This window comes from Malaclemys terrapin, chromosome 16 (assembly GCF_027887155.1).
Source record: "Malaclemys terrapin pileata isolate rMalTer1 chromosome 16, rMalTer1.hap1, whole genome shotgun sequence".
Classification (NCBI taxonomy): Eukaryota; Metazoa; Chordata; order Testudines; family Emydidae; genus Malaclemys; species Malaclemys terrapin.
The window spans coordinates 17,222,474-17,241,819 of NC_071520.1; the positions used below are offsets into that span (position 1 = coordinate 17,222,474).

General features: G+C 39.9%; 1 protein-coding gene across 4 annotated transcripts in view; it reads right to left on the bottom strand.

The window, feature by feature from the left end:
- The window catches only part of ARVCF (ARVCF delta catenin family member), a 426,585-nt gene that overhangs the window by 341,241 nt on the left and 65,998 nt on the right, over positions 1 to 19,346 (bottom strand). For all 4 annotated transcript variants that reach the window (XM_054006116.1, XM_054006118.1, XM_054006119.1 and 1 more), the window contains exon 3: positions 12,337 to 12,389. The gene's annotated coding sequence lies outside the window, so the exon portion shown is untranslated. The remainder of the gene's footprint in view (positions 1 to 12,336; positions 12,390 to 19,346) is intronic.

Below are 19,346 nucleotides of genomic sequence, written 5' to 3' on the forward strand. Positions count from 1 at the left end.
AATCCTATAGAGATGGAGGAAATTGTGATTAATAGTGTTCCTCTTTTGACATGAGTAATTAGTCAAAGTTCAGAGACCTGGGGATGTTCCAGTTGGAAGCAGAAATTGATGGAGTCCGGTATTTTCTTTGATGCAATGTTGTTTATTTATAAAGAATGTACAAAGTCCAGTGTCTGAACACAGAAAGAATCAAATAGCAGGAAACAGCATCTTTTGCTCACAGCACCAAAAGCACTCTTTTCAGCCTATATCCCTGATTCAAAAATCTCTCCCGAGGTTTCTTTTAGGGTCAGCCATCCTGCTTTTAGCTGTTTCTTTCCTATCCCTCTCTGATCTGTTCTCAGTTTCTCTTTGTTCTGCCTTCCACACTGTGACTGAATGCATCCCTGTATTCACACCCTACACACCACTGTTCACATTCCTTTTGTCTTCATGGAGGTTATGCTTACAGTTATGTTAACTAAAGGGTGAGTCCACACCTATCTATCTTGATCCCATAATAAGGTTTCACCCAGCTCATAACTATAGTTTATAACTAGCAAAACCTGACCAGAATGTCATGGGACAAGGCATATCTCTAGCCCCAGAGCTTGGTTCCTGCTGCATTTTAAAAGCCTACTGAAAACAACAGAGGTATTAGCATTTCTTTTTAAAATGCCGCAAAAATCTTAAAGGAAAGCATTAGGCAATTTTAAATATGGGAGTTGCTACCAGCTCCCCTTATAATGACTTTAAAAATGAGTAGCTGTTCAGTCACATATGCAACATTATGTCCTAAATTAGTAGCAAATGAAATTCAAAACATTACGTTCACTTTTGATATTTAACTGCACATCTCTTAAAACCTTTAATGACTACCTCTACTTCACCCTCTCTGCCTGCCTTAATCAAGTAAGCTTTTGGCTTCAATCTAATTTTCTTCATATTAGTATGCCTCCACCTACCAAACTCCCGTCCTTCAATCATTGCCTATTGTATCAGTCATTAACTCAGGCCTCCTATTTACCACCACTGAGGCAAATTTGTCCTTGGTTTAAATCTATTAAATTCAAGACTTACACCTGTGATGAATTCTACCTCCAGCTTACATCAGTGATGAATTTGGCCCACTTGACTGATCTGTTGTTATCTTCCACATCTATGTTTTTAAGTCTTCTTGTCATTGCCTCTACAACATTGTGTGTATATGACACTGCCTTGACTCCACAAGCTCAGCCCAAGATACAGGTGATATATATAGGTGTAAGGGGAAGTTGTTTTGTTTTTTAAATGACTAGAGTGTTGACTTTATTCCAATAGAAGGCAGCGCATCCAATTTTCAAGGTGGTGTGCACCCTTAGGGTTCTTCGGTAGTCTTCACTCCATATCTTACTGAACTCTAGTTACTCAATTAGAGAGCTATTTGCAGTCCTCTGCCTAAAATTACCTTAAAGGCAGCACTCACTAGAGCTACTGCCCACCTCAGTCCTCTGTTACACAGGCACAATTCTCAAAAGGAACTGTATCTGTGTAACAGAGAGCAGAATTGAGCCAAGAGTCATTATGAAGCTTGTGGGAGTCATGTGCTTAAAGCTAAGTTACTCTCATCTTGATGCAATCAGTAAAAAGGAAACTTTAGTGTGATGGGTTGGACCCCCCTTCTTGGATGCCACCTGATATACTAGGATTTCACTGAGCCTCCCCTGCTCAATCAGCCTGGGTTCCCTCTCCCTGCTTTGCTGAATGAAGCGCTCCAGCCTCTTGCAGCGCGCGCACACACACACACACACACGTAGGTCCGCACCCCACTGCAGACACAAACTGAAGTCAGCTCTGTGTGAGAGGACTCCCTCAGCATTCACATGTACAACCCTTTTTGGGAGATAAACCCAAAATAATACCTGTCTTGCGCTGTATAGAAAAATCTGCACAGCGCAAACTCATAAGAATCCGCCCTCTTCTTCAATGTGAAGAGAGATGTGTACAGTTCTTGCCCCCACCCAGTTAGAAATTGCATAAACTGGGTTTTATTATAAACAAGAAATAAGTTTATTAACTAACAAAGGTGGATTTTAAGTGAATATAAGAGATTACAGACAAAACAAAGCAAATTACTAAGCAAATTAAACCAAACACGCAAACTAAGCTAGTTTCACTAAAGAAATTGGTTATAAATAGTATTTCTCACCCTAAATATAGTTGCAGTCAGATTAGAGAAAATCTTGAAAGGCAGCTGCACTGGTTTCCCTCTTGAGACTTAGGTATTATTACTCACAAGCTAGATGCCCTTCCAGCTTGGGTTCAACCCTTCTCCCCTCACTTCAGTTCTTGCTTCCAGGTCTTTCTTCATTGTCTCTTAGGGTGGGGAGACAGGGGAGAACCATGATGATGTCACTCCCCTGCCTTATATGGCTCTAGAGTAAGACGGGAACCCTTTGTCTTCTAGTGGAAAACCACTGGCATTTCAAAAGGGGAGGAGGGATATCCAGTACCAGGTGACACGGACCCATGTCTCTGAAGGGCAGTGGCAGCCATTGTTCATAGGCTGTCTCCAGAGTCCACAGGAAGACTAAGCTCTTTCACAGTCCATTGTCTCTGCTAATGGCCCATTAGCTCTGCCTGGCTAATGGCCCATTAGCCCTGCTGGTTGGGGGTGACACCCAAAGTAACACGTTTGAAATACAGATACATAGTTAATATTCCTAACTTCAGGTACAGAAATGATACAGGCTTACAAATTAGATAATCACATTCAGTAAATCATAACCTTTCCAATGATACCTCACATGAGCCATCTTGAATACAGTATATCTCAGTTATGTCATATTCACATCATAAGCATATTTTCATAAAGAGTATGGAGTGAAACGTCACATTTAGGACACAATCTACCTCTGTGCATATGCAATTCCCAGATTCTCACACATGTAATAAAAGGCAGAATTTAGCCCTTAATCTCTGACTATTGCTATTCTTGAGGAGTCCAGTCTTCCTGTCCCTTCAGTTCTCCCTTTTCCTTTGACATGTACACATACTTTAACTCCCATTAATGTTAATGGTGATTTCATTCAGATCAAGAGAAGACTTGATTAGACTATAGAACGAATACAAAATAAAGCTAGACCACTCTACAGTAGCACCTCAGCAGTTCTCATTTAATATATAAAACCCAATAATTCTCACAAATAATCTGGCAGCCTCACCACACGTCTCAGCAAAAATGTAATAGTACAGCTGTAGAGAAGTCTTGTGTTACTAAGACTTCATTACATTTATGGAATATCCTAATATACCAGAAGAATCATAAATAATTAAAACTAAACCACGTTTTTCAAAATAAAGAGCTTGAAGTACATTTTGTGATGCAATGTCCTTGATTATTTTACAGTGTAAATTCACTTACTAACTCTCAATATACCCTACTTATTAGTGTGAATTATCAAGATTCTGCTGTGTTATCAAGATGTAGGGTAATTTGTGTCAGATATTCAGATTTCCTTTTAAATGCCCACCAGCAGTTTCATTCTGGGTATAGGACAGTTTCAATCCCTCAGTATCATCTCAGATTTCGATACCATGCTTATGAAAAATTGAACTTTGGTATCAATTTAAGGCCAAACAAAGACTCTCCATATAGATGTAATGACAATATTTTAAGATTAGAATAAATTGTTTTGGAGGTAAAATCATAGCACATAATCACATAGCACATAACTCTGGTTTTGGTAACAGCACAGGCACCATGTAACTGGGTCTCATGAATAACCCTGTAGCATACTGGATGATGGTATAGTCATGCATCAAAGTCACGCAATATAATAAATACTTAGGCCATAACTTAAGTACCACAATAGACCTTCTGTGCCAGCTGACAGTGTGACCTCCATAACAAGGTTAGGAAATCATCAGCCAGGCACACCAGCCAATTTTTTAAAGCAGGTCACTATAGGCAGAATTCTGTCAATCTAGATAATATGGCTAGAGCTCTCATGCACAGTTTAAAAAGCAGTTAGAAGTACATTCCCTCATTCTTTAAAGACAACTTCATTTCCACAAGTTTTTATTTAAAGGAAAACCATTCTTTTTGCATTGAAAAATAATACATCATGTGTTGAAGGAAATTAGGGGCATTCAAGGGCGAAAAATAACTTGTAGATTCCCCCACTTGTATAAAATGACATAGGTTCCTTACATTAAATGTTGCCATGTTAACAAGACTAATTTAATGCTCAAACTGAAAACAGGTACCATGTATTTTACTCAACTTTATTTTTCTGAACTATAATCTTTGAACTGTATTTTTTTTTAAAGCTACAGGTTTTATTTTAAATCTTTTACATTGGCAAATGTGACTCAACCTTCCAGACTAGCCATCAGGTCACAGGGACTCAAGAAGCTACTGAGCACCGTGCAGTCCCTGAGAACTGAGGGCAATGAACACCTTGCAGGAGTGTTCAGCCGCTTGTAGGATCTAGCCTGGGCAGTACTGTCTGATATCTCTCTGGATCCTATTCTTGCCCTTCCCGCCCCAGATACAAGTAATTCTCACTGAAGCCATGCAGGAATCAGACTGGCTAAATAAGGAGTGAAAATGCCTGCAGTTCAATGTAGTAACAGGAGTGAACCTATTAAGCTCTTATACAGTGCATAACTAGAGACAGATCTGAACCAAAATTCCAGATCCAAACTCATCTCTAACAGCGTTACAGTTTAAATGTGGATTTGATTCTATTCCCTGCTGAACTACAAACTAACGAAATTTCAGACAAGTATAAAATCCTGTCATTCAACCGTAGCAAACTAAAAAAAGATATAAACTTTCACTGACATCACATTCCTATGTCAGTAACTGAGATAATGAGTCATTCAGAAACAAGCAGGAAAGAGGAAGGGCTAGTGAAATTAATTAAGACAGAGTATTATTGGTATTTATAGGTAGGGTTCTCAGAAAAGTACAGTTTAACTTCTATTTGTGGGATATTAAAATTGCCGGCTACAGAACCCCTCATCTGGGAACATGAGACTTCTAGCATGGTCCCCTCAAGGCCTCTGCAGTTTATTTTTATGCAAATATTGAAAGAGAACAACTACCAATGTACATAGGAAAATGTAGGCAAAGCCTGAGCCAAAATTGGGAAATTTGGAAAGAATGTATCCATTGGGAATGGAATGGGAATTTTAGTTGGGTGGAAATAAAATAAGCATAATAATAAAGCAATCCTGAGATGTTAATTTTAAGTTTACACTTTGGTCATAAACATTACATTTTTTCCAGATATTTCAGTGGCTGAATATAAGCAGTCTTTTCAAATGTACAGATTTTACGAGAGAGAGAGACAACTAATTGTCCTATTATCTATGAAGTTAACATTATTAGCCAGGCTACTTAAGGGAAAGTTTTTACACTTTGTGAAGCAACTTTTAGTACTGCCTCAGCGTCAATTTAACTTCCTATTTCACTCTAGACAATCTCTTTGCAGCATGGATGCATCCAGACATCTCCCCAACCATACTGCACTATCCCCACTTATCACTTGAAGACTACACTGGAGAAAGTAGGAAAAACTGTCTCACAAACAAAACCTAATGAGATTACAGTTGAAACCACATTTATGGTCAGAATCTTGATAGGGATAATCTTACATTTATATATTTTTATCATTAAGTTTTAAAGCAATTTACAAATTTCAACTGATGTACAAGCTACTGAATATACAAGGTCACTATGTCCCCCTTTGAAATACAGCCTTTTCCTCAGGGTATAGGGTGTACACAATAGCAGCCAAACAACAGCAAAAAGTAAAGTCACAGATTAGGATAGGAGAATATATTTTGCTGTTAGGCTGGCAGAATACACTAGCTTCCGACTGAATTCGGTAACTTCAACAAGCTTAACACTTTATACTAATTAAACAAGTTACAATAAGGAATAATAAAACTATAGATTTATCATTTCTATAGAAGCCTACATCTGAGAATCTTAAGCAGTCTACAAACATTAATACATATTTCTTTTTATGAGATAGTTACAGAAAGAATTCACCACCATGCTCCCCCCCACCTTTTTTTAATTTATGAGGAAAACCAGAGCCACAGAGAGATTAAATGAATTGTGCAAGGTCATACAGCAAGTCAGTGGCAGAGCCAGGAATAGAATCTGACCTCTTGGCACTTCATCCTGTACTTCAGTCACCAGACATTGCCTAAACAATTCATAAGCAGAAGTAGTTTTAAATCAAAGCTGTGACAGCTCACAGTATAAAATTTAACATGCTGAAAGCACAAGTAATCTGCTTCCTCTCAAGTGGATTCCAAAGCTAGTTCACAGCTCGCCAGCCAAGAATGTTGCAGAAAGGTATGGGAGTGTAAGGCCAAGCAAAGGTGCTCTCTTGGATCCTGTCCTGATGGCCAAAAGGGTGTGTTTCAATTGTGTCAGCTCAATTAAGTTAGCTTAACACAATTGAAGAGCTTCACTAAGATACACACTAACATATATGAAGCCATGTTAGTTGGCTACGTTTTAGCCTATTGGGGAGCCTAGGCTAAAACATGACCAACCCAAACCACTTAATAAGTCTCAATGGGGCTTTTCAAGTGTTTACTAATTCCATAGAGTTGACACAACTGAAACACACCCTTTTTGCCCATAAAGCCTTGAAGACCGGGTAGCGGATTCAGTCTTGTCACTGCTATTCAGTGTTCACAGTCATCACTAGCTCAAAGAATGTGCATAAGTGCTCCCAAATCAGAGTTTCTACATCAGATCAATTTAGAGTGATCGCACTAATAATTTTGCTTTTACCACCTCTTCATTAAAAAATAGACACAAATCAAATTTTAGATAGTGCTGAAAGTTCATTTGCTAACTTTGATGGCTTGGAAGTACCTGGGGTTTTATCTTTTAATTGGATAACCACTAGACATTAAAATAGCCCAGTTATTCAGAGCACTCAATTTAAGACGTTCTGAATATATAGCACTAAGTGGACATTACCAGGGAGTGGGATTAAGAGTTGTTCCTCCCTGTCCCCTGTCTATTGAGTAATGGAAGTAAGGAGGACTTCTGTCAGCATTACTGCACACTAGCACTATACATTTTATATGTCCACCCCAGCTAGGTCAATAAGTCCTTGTCTGCACTGGAATTTAGCTACTGAAGTAGTTGCATCAGTTCAAGTCTGAAGTGTAGACATGGTTTACACTCAGACAGCATAACTTGCTCAAGTGCAGCTTATACCTGTTTGAAACTAGGCATTGTGACATGCGCAATGGGTCACAGTGCCACTCATTCAAATTTGGCCTGGCTGCCCCTTCGTCATCATGACAGTGTGAATCATTATGAAGGGGCGATCAGGCCAAACCTGAGTGGCGCTGTGACCATATTCGCCTGGTCGCAATGCCCAGAACAAGGAGCTGGGCCCAGCTCCGGAGGACAGTAGCTGCTGCTGTGAGGTGAGTTCAGAGTGGGCTCACTTTGCAAGATTCAGATCTATGGAAGTACATAGGGAAATACTTTATCGCAGTGACTTCTCCTGAAAATGTATGCCGGCACCGAATGAATATAGTTTTCTCAGAGTTCTGGGGAGGGAAGACAGAACTCACTGAAAGTTTTTGGCAGTCAAGTCATGTAAACATAACTTGATCTCACCAAAAAAGTCAGTTTGCATATGCAGTCTGGTCAATAAGGAACGGCTACACAAAACCGTTGCCCAAGTTCTAGGGCAAGAATGATTGTTTAGCGCCTGAAATTTGAGGATTATTTTCCCTGAGAAACTGTCAATTAGCATAACTTTAAAACCAGCTCAACTCTTTCTGACTACCAGGCTGTAACTATGACAACAAGATCCAGGAACCTACAATAAATATGATAAAGTGTCAATAACCCAGTCTTTTACATGTAAATAGATAAAGAATAAGAAAGACAGAGAAGTCCCCTACCCGGGCTTTAGCTTCAGTTTTTAAATTTCTTCCATGCTGAGAATGCTATCATGTCCCCATTTCCCACTAGAATAACTTAAAAAAAGAGAGGGAGAGAGAGAAAAAACCCTTTTGGAAAAATCCTTTAGAACTGAATCTGCAACAGCGGAGATTTAGGTTAGATATTAGGAAAAACTTTCTAACTATAAGGACAATTAAGCTCTGGAGTAGGCTGCCAATGGAGGCTGGGGAATCCCTGTCATTGGAGGTTTTTGAGAACAGGTTAGGCAAACACCTGTCTGGGATGGGTCTAGGTATGGTTGGTCCTGCCTCAGAGGGCTGAACTAGATGACCTCTCAAGGTCCCTTCCAGCCCTACATTTCTGTGATTCTATAAACAGAGAATAAGAGCCTTTCTATAGAATTTTTAAACAAAACTATGAAACTCTATAACAAGGATAAAATCTCTATTAAAATCTACAGGTTGGTTTAAAAATTCTACAGACAAGATCTAATTCTTTATTAAACTGTATAGATTTTCTGAAGTAATTTCAGAAGAATCTTAGAAATGAAGCTGAGAGGAAATAAACCTTAATCAAGGTTTTGGCTACTTTTTCCAGTTGTATTTGCATTTTCATATACACCGACACGTATAGGTCAGAGCTGTGCATGGAAGACCACATGGTTATGGAACATTAACCAGAAACACTGTAAGACTTGCCTCAGCATTTAGAGTGGCGATTGGCAAAGATGCCAAAAAATTGCATCTCTCTGCCCCATTCAGCAATCTGGAAGCAATCCTTGGAGAAATCTGGCGCCTCCCCTTTTCACATGATAATATATAGGAAGTGGCCCACAATGCTGATATCAGATAGTAGCAGCATGCAGATCAAGTTCATTATCACTGAGAGCAGGAGAGGAGCAGGCTCTTTACAGCTGACTGACAGCAATTCTGCAAGTAATAGGCTATAAGGAGCCTTAAAACCAGGTAAGATGTGGTATACTGGCCTTCTGCTATCTAAGAAAATAATCTAAAATTCACCAGAACACTTCCACTGAGCTATCCATCAGCTGGGGCTGGACAAACCTCAGACCTCATGTTTATAGGAGAAATGACACTATGTGGAAAATATTAATAGAGATTTAAACACCGGGAACAGAGGAGAAGAGAAAAAGACTGAAGCCATGGGAGTGAACTAGAAAAGGGAACAAGAAAAAAGGGAGGAAATGGAGAGGGAGAGAAAGAGATGAGGAAACTGGAGGTGAGAAAAGAGAGGAGAGGACTGTGAGAAAGAATCAAAAATAAAAAACAAAAACAAAACAAAAAAAACAAAATAAGAACAATACATGGAGACAAAGGGTGGGGGGAGCAGACTGAAGACAGAGTGAGAGAGAATGGAAAAAACATAGGGGAGATACAGCAATGACACCGGGGAAATGAAGGCCTCTGAACATGCCCATCCCAAACAGGAGAGCTCTAAGCTAACAGTTACAAAGTTGCAGCTTATTCAGTGAATCATAATTCAAATACCATTTCTGCCTTCCATTATAGAAGCTCTCCAACTGTTTCTAGCTATGAATGGCAGACGCCATCCTAGTCTAAATACCTTGAAGCCACAGTACTTAAGGGCAGCAAAAGCTAGCAGGGGCACACACTAGTCTAGGATGATTCAATAAGAGCAATAAAGATAATTCAATGCTCCAGATAGATGGGTCATCATGAGGAGACTGAAAAGTGGTTGTCTTCATATCTCTTGCTGAACTATTGCATCTATTGAACTGTTCACAAAAACTTGCTAACAGAATCCTTGCAGCCACTAATGCTGCAGAGGACTTAGAGTTGTGTATTATTACCGAATAGCTGTTGTACTATTCCCTCCTTGGCTTAAAATATTCCTTTAGGGTTTAGATTGCTTGATGCAACTGGAAAGCATACAGAGACTGTCTTAAGATCAGCCATCCATTCATAATGAATATTTTCAGGAAGCAATAAAGGATAGGAGCTAAAAATTTAAAAACCCACAGCATTACATCAAAGTCAACCCCAGATTTGACTTGGTAAGAGCCTTGTTTGTTAGAATATATATAGTAAAACATTTTAAAATTTCTTGCTGTTAAGTAAGCTATTTTCTAATAGGGAAACAGAAAATCAATAAACTAAAAGCACATTTGTCTTGATGTTCTGCTAATGCACATACACCCTGCAGCCACTGCATCTTGGACCACGATCTCATCAGATTGCACAATCTAAATAATTGTATGCAGTTTTGTAGCCATGTTGGTCCCAGGGTATTAGAGAGACAAAGTGAGTGAGGTAATATCTTTTAATTAGACCAACTTCTGTTGGTGAAACAGACAAGCTTTCAAGCTTACACAGAGCTCTTCTTCAGGTGTCAGCCCCCTTCAGTGTTTAGAAGGAAAAGCTTGTAGGAAATGGTATATAGGGTATTCAGTAGACGTCACTCTTCCCTTTCAGTCAATACATACCAGCATGGGACAGTACAATTTCAGAGGTGTCATACAGCACTCATGGACAGAGATCCCACTGCATTCCTTGGAAGAATAAGTGTCCTGCCTAACTTGTCTCTATTGTTTTACTATTTCATGTCCTAAATTGTCCTGTAGTAACATGTTGTGCTTTAAGCAGCATTCCACCCCAGAGGTGGCTGCATTCCACCAGTTGGTGAAGCGTGTGAACAGCTAGTATAATAAGAACAGTACATATTGGGATATTGCTTTTTCAGGTCCCACTGTAGTTTCCAGGAAGAGCTGAAAGGAAGAAAAATAGCTCAGACTGTAACTGCTAATCTGACAAAAGACTCAGCTTTTAAAGAGGGGGGCGGAGGGAAGCTTGCTAAATCATCAATGCCAGAATAGCAGTCAAGAACCTGCTTCTGTCCAAGAAAGGTTCATCAAGATGATACAAGGCTAAGAGCTGCTAGCACAGCTGACAAATACCAACTCTATCTGGAAACGGGGAATTTGAAAGTTCCTATTTTTACATTTTTGAAAGTTTCCTGCTGTGTACTTCCTCTGGAGCTTCCCTCACAATTTTTTAAACCCATCTATGTCTTTTTAAAAATACTGAAATTGCTATACCCGTTCAATGAAAGGTTTATTTAATACACTGGAGTAGTTTCCAGAGAACCCAATGCAGGATTGGGGACTCCTCGTTCTAGACACTGTAAAAACACATATAAAGACATGGTCCCTACCCCAGAGAGCTTCTAATCTAGGATCTCAAGGCACTTTTACAGACATTAAAAATTTAATCTCCTAACACTTGTGAGGTAGGTATTATTCCCATTTTATTAATGGGGGCAATGAGGCACAGAGATAAGTGAATCACCCAAGAGCACATAGGTAGTCTGTTGCAGAGTCAGAAATACAGTATATGTCTCAACTACCAATTATGTGTTTTAACTGGTAGATGTTCTTCCATATATAATACAAAGGGGTTTTGAAGAATTTGACTGATATTTAGCACATTCTGATATGACAAACTATTTCCCAAACAATCCTTCAGTGATAAGCAATGAGAAAACTATAAATTGTTCTACACTCATATTAATTTTCTGTTAATGGGAGACATTTACCAAGATGTAGTAACAGAAGTAATGGAAATGGACAAGGAACACTGCATTTTTTGTTTTTAAAGTGCCACTGCTTTACATTTTAAACAAAAGACGAACAAAGCATTATATGGCTTATGAACAGTTGCCACTATTACTAATGCTCTTCTTTGAGCACTCGGTATATACAGGACCCTGTATTAATTATCCTCTGTCTTCCTAGCAGTATGTTCTATACACAACATTTACCTCATTATGATAAAAACAAAACCATCAGACTGAACAGAAGCAAATAAACATTTTAATCTACATAGTAACACTTTTCAGATTTGTGGAGTGCTGCTCATTTCTGTTTGAGCATCCAGGGACACTGGCATGTGAAGCTAAGTTAGGGCATTAGCTAGTGGTAAAAAAGTACCCATGAGAAGAGTGTGAAAACAAGGCATCCCTCATGACGCATTTTTAATCACCTATTTTGCTTTCTTTATAATCCCGCCTGTTCCCTTCTCTACCCTTCCCTTGCCTACACACAATCACACTGGAAGATAAGCTCATTACAGTGCAGCATGGGAAAACTATCACCAGTCAGAAATGAATCAACTGATGCAAAGCTTTGTATCAATGCCTGCCATTTGCATCACAAGGAGAGTGTGATGGTATCCCTTCTAGCTTGCGGTCTGTACTGAACATAAATACTGAACCAACATCTTGCTATACATAAACAAACAGATCCAAGATGAGGTCTTCTTATGCTACCACAAAAAATGTTGCTTTTTTTCTTTCAGTTCATCTTGTCAGGATTCCCTGTTATATTATACTTTACTAATACCAAAGAATGAGATTATTTACTCTGGTAAATAATGTCTTACCTTATCAGGTTTCTAACTTGATGCTAGTTCCATGTGACACGTTATTGAGAACTCTGTAATGATAGGTCAAAACATAATCAGTATTTACCGAGCGAGATTGGGAAACTGTTAACAAAAAAATTCAAATATATTTCACCACATTTTAAACTCAGGTATATTGTAGTTCATTAGCATGAACCCCCTCTTCATGGTATTGCTTAGTCACTATTGCTCCGGTAACTCATAAAAGGAAAAAAATGTATTATACATTTTGTCTGGTTCTAGCTTCAGCAGCTTAAAAAAACCAAGAACCAAAGATGACCAATTTAAACACTGCAGAAAAATTCTATCAATACCCAAAACAGTGCCCAAAAATCCTATCACTACTCTATACAAAGAGTTTTTGTTACAACAATGCTGGTTTCATGCCATTTTAGGGGAAAAAAGACTTGCTCCCAGATGCAGTGTAGACATGCCCTAAGGTTGTTACTGCATTTTAGTAGCCCACTTTCTGTATGTTAAAACACTGATTCTCCTTCTTGTATGGTAGGTGCTGGCAATTTTATCCTGATTGATTTGTACATCTGGAATGATTTCCCTCTGGTTTTAGTTTGCATGGATTTTATATATGAGCAACACTGCTCTACTTGCTTTTATATTTAATTTTGTCCATTTTGTCAGAGAACACCGACCTGATTTTGATCCCACTGAAATAAAATAGCAGAACTTTCATGAATTACAAAGCAAGCAGGACTGGGCCCCATTTTTGCAACATGGGATTTGTGTTGCCATGGTAAAAGGCTCAAGCTGTAATAAAATTGAACTGTTAAGCTTTGTACAGAACATCAATAACTAAGGCAAAATTTTCACACTCTACCATCCTACATGGGGGAAGGGAAAGAGAAAAAACTACATAAACATTTTAACATGTTTATATATTAAGCATTTTCATACAATTCATGGCTCCTTTTAAAAATATGGAGCCAATCCTGCTCCCTTTACTCATATGAGTAGGCTAGTAACCCTATTGACTTCAATGGGACTATTCATACCAATATAGAAAGCAAAATTTGGACCTCTGTTCCTTAACAAATTAAGCAAAGTGATCAAGCATTATGGCATGTACATTATGTACACCAAAGTTTGCTCATTTTAAATACTATGAGTGACATTGAGGATAAATTTAGGAATTGCTCTCGGTATAAAAATTGTACAAGAAATTATCTGAAAAATTATGTCTATGATGTACATTTATACCATCTCATCGACGGGTTCCAAAGCATTTTACAGATATATGTCTGGATTCACCTTTGCATACATTGGGGCATCATTTCAGAAAAAATTTCAGGGGGAGGGAGCAAAATTGTGTCAGCATACAGAACATTACAGGTGATTATATTATATCTTGCAAAGTCGGGAAGGGGACAAAAATGAAAGACATAATGGAGCATACAGATTTACGAAAAGTTGGGAGGGGGAGACAACTCTCCCCATTGCATATGATGTTCCTGTCATACATTCATACATCCTCATACACATGATTATTTTAAATGTATCACAGCAGAAATGTTAGTGCATTTTTTAAAAATGCTTTGGCATCTCAAGGGACATCTGTCAAAAGATCCAGTGTGTCAATCCTTAGGCCTAGTCTTCACTTACCGGCTGGTCCGGCGGCACGCCATCGATGTTCTGGGATCGATCCCGGAAGTGCTCACAGTCGGCGCCGGTACTCCAGCTCGCCAAGAGGAGTATGCGGCGTCGACGGGGGGAGACTTCCGGCCGCGTCTGGACCGCGGTAAGTTCGGACTAAGGTACTTCGAATTCAGCTACGTTATTAACGTAGCTGAATTTGCGTACCTTAGTCCGAAGTCCGGACTAAGTGGGGACCAGGCCTTATTTGTGTAAGTAGCCCTTATCTAAATAGTTTCCCTGAAGTCACTGGGTTTACTTGCATAAGTCAAGGTTGTAGGATCAGGCCCAAAACTGGTACAGTAGCCCCTGATTTAACCAAAACTAGCCCACAATTCACACATCTTAAGCACAACTATTAGGAAAGTTTAATTCATTGTTCCTCCTTCTCCCTTCACAAACTGACTTTTTTTTTTTTCCTGTTAAAAAAAATGTAAGGCCAGTAGCCTCACCCCTGTGCATTACCCTAATTTGTCAGTATGTAAAAGTGAAGAAGGAAGATGCATTTTAGTAAGGAAACGGACCTTAATTTCTTCTTTCTAAAAGTTTATACAAAGGCCCAGAAAAATATTGTAAAGTAATTGCTTTAGTGTCCTTTGAGCCCAAGTCCAGAAAGTGTTTTTTTGACAAGGATGACCATTATGCTAAGGTCAAAGCATATTTTTCCACCATCTGGAATTAGCAAAAAGAAATTCCATCCAGGAGGAAAGGGATCATATTTGAAATTCCTTTCATTCCACTGGAGCAATCGCCCAGCTTTTAGAAATTGTTCAAGCTCTGGAAGATGGTTCAAACTAAGATTCCCAAAGGGATTAAGAGAAATGGGAGGGGAGCCGGCAGGCTGAAGACACAAGCTTTATATACCAAACATTCTCTTCTATAATTCACGAGGCATGAAATTGCCTCATATATTATTTGGCTTTGGACCAAAACAAGTCGTTTGCCAGTTCAAGAGCAAAACAAATCTATGTGTACAAAAGTGACATGTGTAATAAGCTCATTTCAAGGATTTTAGGATTAAAATACTTTAAAAAAACAACAACCTTATATAACATTCTAGTGAATCTTACATTTTCAGATAACACCTAATTCATCCACTTCCCAGGCTCCTAAACAGGGCATTGTGCAGTGTACTTCCTATTTTATGCACTCAAACCTGTATGCCCTCTGCGTAGAATTCCCATTAAGGCATGCAGAAGGAGGCCCTATATGAGCATAATGAATCTCCATGCCAGTGCATTGTTTTGGCTGCCTGTACTGCAGCATAGGCATTTCATTTCAGCTATTTTATAGATGGATCCTGCAGTCCTTATGGGGCTAGGCTCCTGAGTAAGGGCTGAAGGATCAGGTCTTAACTGAGTATGTGCTCAACTTTTTAATAATTCTGTATTTGGGAAATAAGATGCAAAGCTGTGGAGAATTGCTCCAGGTACATCTACACTACAGGTACATCTATACTTACCTCCGGGTCCGGCGGTAAGCAATCGATCTTCTGGGATCGATCCCGGAAGTGCTCGCCGTCGACGCCAGTACTCCTGCTCCGTGAGAGGAGTACACGGAGTCAACGAGGGAGCCTGCCTGCCGCGTGTGGACCCGCGGTAAGTTCAAACTAAGATACTTCGACTTCAGCTACGTTATTCACGTAGCTGAAGTTGCGTATCTTAGTTCAAAGTAGGGGGTTTGGCCTGGTCCACACTAACCCCCCACTTCGGACTAAGGTACACAAATTCAGCTACGTTAATAACGTAGCTTAATTCGAAGTACCTTAGTCCGAACTTACTGCGGGTCCAGACGCTGCAGGCAGGCTCTCCCGTCGATGCCGCGTACTCCTCTCGCTGAGCTGGAGTACCGGCGTCAACGGCAAGCACTTCCGGGATCGATCCGGGATCGATTTATCACGTCTAGACAAGACGCGATAAATCGATCCCAGAAGATCGATCGCTTACATCCGGACCAGGAAGTAAGTATAGACATACCCTTAGTGTGGACCAGCTGGGAGTGAGCTTCCTAGCTTCTGTAGACAGACCTGCACAGCAGTATGGATGCTCGAGACCTCAAGCCCACCTTATCCCCTAGGCTTGACAGCCTGTTGAAGTGAAATGTTAAACCAGTGCAACTCTGTGTGTGAACACTACATCCGTTTTAAACGTGGCTTATATTGCTTTAGCATGCTCCTGTTAATTAAATTATTCTTTAAACAAACTAAACCTATGTGAGCCAGGTTTAAACTGGGGTAGTATCTACTCAGAAAGTTGCACTTGTTTAACAAACATAATGCAATATTACACTTTTAATTAAACCAGTGCAACTTGTGTTTTGACCAAGCCGAAGAGGGTGCCATTTTTGCTTAGTCACTTTTCTGAATAGAGCTGCCATTAAGTACAAAATAATTCCATTAAAACAAGCTTCCTAATGTGAATGCACTATCTTTAAAAAAGTGCATTAAGTCTAACAAGCTACATAGCACGTATGATGCTATTTGAAATGCTACAGCTATCAAAGCCTCAGCAACAGAGCTTCCGTCACAAAAAGCATACCCAGCCTTGTTTAACTGTACTATCATTACCGCTATAATTATTTAAATCTAGTGTACAGGCAGACAAACTATAGAAACACATAAAGTTCATACTCAAGTCTTCTTACTGTAATTTTTAAATCAGACGATTTAGCTTTTTTAAAAATTACACATTTTTTCTATGCAGATAATAATGCAGATGGTAAAAGAAAAAAGTTTTACCATCTCAATGTATGATTCAACTGGTGTATCAAAATGACAGATGTAAGTCCCCAGTGAATTCAGGGGTTATCAATCAGAAAATAGATTTTCCCACATGGAAAATAAACAAAAATGAAAAGATTCTATTTGAAAATGTCACCAGGATGCCTCAAGTTAGTCATAGTTCAGGTGCTTCATGCCCCATTCTCCTCTATAGGCCACGTTCACTGGCTGGATAACGCTTCCAATGATACACCATGGGCATCCCTCCTGCTGATCCATCACAGTGCATTGTGGGACAGTCTATACCAGTGGATCTCAAACTTAATTGCACCCTGACCCCCTTCTGACAACAAAAATTACTACATGACCCCGGGAGGGGGGACCAAAGCCTGAGCCTGAGCCCTGGCTTCAGCCCTGGGTAGCGGGGCTTGGACTCCAGCTTCAGCCCCAGGCTCCAGCAAGTCTAACGCCAGCCCTGGTGATCTCATTAAAATGGGGTCCTGACCCACAGTTTGAGAACTGCTGGTCTATACCCTTATATTCATTCTTTTTACAAGACTATGATAAATCTTATTCAGAGCATGTCTTGTGAGGTATCACTTGAAAACTCGTAATTTACTGATCATTATTGTCCTGATAAAATTACTCCTGCGGGAGTTCTGTGCCACTGTGCATGTGCAGAATTCATGTCCAGCGCAGAATTCCCCGCCCCCGAAAATATAAGCTGCCTGAGAAGTGCTGCAATTCCATCTTTCACCCATCAGAGGCCGCTGTGGTACCAAAACAACCAGCAGGCAGCTGCATTCATCACAGTACCCTGCCGCAAAGCCAGGTTAGGACAGACATACTGGGGCACACGGTGCTGCAGGGGGGTCACAGACTGGGGTTCAGAAGGGCTAGTGGGGTGACAGCAGACTGGGGCACAGGCTCAGGAGCTAGTAGGGTGACAGCATTAAGCCAGGGGCTGAATGGGAGGGAGGCTGCAAGGAAACATGGGGATAGGGGATGCAGGGATGCACAGAGACAGGGGTAGATGTGTCTGACTGAATGGGAGAGGCTTGGGGTCTGCATGGGGGAGGCTCCCCAACTCCCTAATGATCCCTTCCCTTCCCCCCAAAAAACCTGTTCCATACTTCTCCCACCCTCACCCAACAACCCTCTAGGTTAATTCACAGACTCCTTCCCTCTCCCTCGGCTCCTCCATTACCCCTGACTCCCACAAGCCTTTGCACTGCTTCTGAGAGGTGTGGGAAATATGCTCCTATATTATCATTTAAATGAATTACCCAAAGTTCTATATTAATCTATTTGTCAAAAAAAATTACCTGAATCTTTTTTTTTTTGGTCTGTATTGTTACAAATATACTTGTTGATGGGTATTTTGAAATAAATTACCAAAATAATTGAAACTGGCATAATTATATTGTGTCATTTTGACAAATAAAATATGTAGAATTTTAAAATGTGTGCAGAATTTTTAATTTTTTGCCACAGCCTTTTTTCTTTTTTGGCACAGAATTCACCCCCACCCCACCCCACCCCACCCCACCCCACCCCCCAAATATAAAATATGTGTGGCAACATTGTATGTATGTATAAGATTCACCTGTATGACTTTACTGAGACATGCTTCAAGTTTAGAAAAGCAGGGCCAAACCAGTTCCTCAGAGACAAAAGGCACACTGATGCCTCAACCAGGTGTTAACAAAATGAAATGTACTATCACCGGGTTAAGTGGCCATTCTTTTGCAGGAAGAAGGGGGTGAGTGAGAAATTTACATCTTGGCAATAGAACAGCTGGATATTCCCATGTAAACAGACTGGCTGTCGCCTGAACCCCAGATGGAGATCACTCTTGAAGAGGAGGAAAAGATATAAAAATGAGAAACAGAGGCCCCAAATCATCTCTACTCATGTCATCAACCATGTTTGAAAGACAAAAGAAGCATCATTGAACTGGGGAACGGGTCCTGGCTGAAAGATCCAGCCAGAAAACGTTTTTGCTTTAAATTCATTAAGCTTGTAAAGTTAGGTATTAGTTTGCATTTTACCTTTTATTTCTTTGTAACCAATTCTGACTTTCATGCCTCATTACTTGCAATCACTTAAATTCTATCTTTATGTGGTTAATAAACTCATATTATTGTTTTAACTAAACCAGTGTGTTTGGTTGAAGTGCTTGAAATCTTCATTTGAGATAACAAGATTTGTGCATATAGTTTTCTATTAATGAAATGACAGACTTTTTATGAACTTGTATTGTCCAGAGGTAAAGAACTGGGTAGCACAAGACACACATTTCTGGGGACAAGTCTGGGACTGGGAGTTTGCTGGTGTCGCTCTGCAATATAATTCAGGACTGGCCAGTTAGAAGCACTCATATAATTCAGCTGAGAGTGATTTTGCATGCTAGAGGCTATGTGTGAACAGACCATGAGTTGTAGTTCTCACAGCGAAGCAGTGTAAAAGTTGAAAACTGAGGGGACACAGCTGTTCAACATTCCAGATTGTACCCTGGATAATGTCATGGGGAGATCTAATCTGTCTGAGGAATCTGGCCTATAGAGGAGAATGGAGTAGGAGATACCCATACCACAAGTTCCGGAAGGTCCAATGGCAGCAT